Here is a 1,247-nt window from a genome sequence, read left to right on the forward strand (position 1 = left end):
TTCCCGGACCGGGAATCGAACCCGGGCCGCGGCGGTGAGAGCGCCGAATCCTAACCACTAGACCACCAGGGAGCTCTGTTAGTTGGTTTATCAGGTGTAATATGGATTTCGCTTTCTCTGTGATTCAGCTTTTAATTCTTTTTAGCTCCCGATTGCGGATATTCCCGTGATTAAATAGGAATAAAGTACAATAGGCTCAGGAAAACCCGGGGAGGTGGCATCCCGCTCACCGAGCCTTTCCAGCAGCATTTATCTTACCAAGGACTGGAGTGAGTGAAACTTTCTCTGGGGGGTCTCAATGTGCAAAGGGTGGCGAGTGAAGAAATAATTTATCAGTCAGGATGGCAGAGCGGTCTAAGGCGCTGCGTTCAGGTCGCAGTCTCTTTCGGAGGCGTGGGTTCGAATCCCACTTCTCACATCAGTTATTTTGACTCCTATTTTATTTGTTGCTTGAGCTGCGGTTGATTTTTCGGCCCAGTTGATTTGCTTTTCCTGCAATAAGCAATCCGGTCTCGATCCACTGCAAGTTTTGACGCCAAGCGGCTCAACTCTAAACCGAGCTTTAAACGAAAATATGCTTTAAACACAAGGCAACAACTATAGAGAGAACGATAGAACAGCCCATATCCCTTCATCCCTTCGGTTGGCAAAAAGCTATCGATCTCAGATTTAAAATTTGCAATTAAGCAAATATCAATTGCAGTTCGGGGAAGAGAGTCCCAAACTTCTTCCATCCTTTGTGTGTACAAGTGTTTTCTAATCTCACTCCTGAAAGATCTGGCTCTAATTTTTGGACTGTGCCCCCTCGTCCAAGAATCCCCAAACAGCGGAAATAGTTTCTCTCTATCCACAAAATGTCAATGACACGGTCAATGAAAGGTACAGTTCACGAAGGTGGCTCACCAGCACCTTCTCAAGATCAATTAGGGATGTGCAATAAATGCTGACCTTGCCATTGACACCCACATCCCATGAATGAAGACAAAAGTCGCCTGCATGGCCGAGTAATTTCCTGCTGCTAAACGACGGGAAGAATGAAACCATCGGCTTCAGTCCTTTGAACGAACTGTATACACTTGCCGTCGAGCTCAATCCCCACTTGGTCCTCTGCCCCGAATATCCACTGCATCAGAAAATCCTCCATAACATCGAATGACAGCATTGAAACATCACAGAAGGAGGCCATTCGGCCCATCGTGCCTGTGCCAACTCTTTGAAAGAGCTATCCAATTAGACCCACTCCCCTT

The 1,247-nt window shown here is 46.8% G+C and overlaps 2 non-coding genes across 2 annotated transcripts; one reads left to right on the forward strand and one right to left on the reverse strand.

The window, feature by feature from the left end:
- trnae-cuc (transfer RNA glutamic acid (anticodon CUC)) lies at positions 1-72 on the reverse strand. Its single transcript has one exon. It is a non-coding gene; the product is annotated as a tRNA-Glu (tRNA).
- Positions 73-335: 263 nt separating this feature from the next.
- Positions 336-418, forward strand: trnal-cag (transfer RNA leucine (anticodon CAG)). Its single transcript has one exon. It is a non-coding gene; the product is annotated as a tRNA-Leu (tRNA).
- Positions 419-1,247: the final 829 nt, after the last annotated feature.

The sequence above is a fragment of the Heptranchias perlo genome, unplaced genomic scaffold (assembly GCF_035084215.1).
Source record: "Heptranchias perlo isolate sHepPer1 unplaced genomic scaffold, sHepPer1.hap1 HAP1_SCAFFOLD_55, whole genome shotgun sequence".
Taxonomy (NCBI): domain Eukaryota; kingdom Metazoa; phylum Chordata; class Chondrichthyes; order Hexanchiformes; family Hexanchidae; genus Heptranchias; species Heptranchias perlo.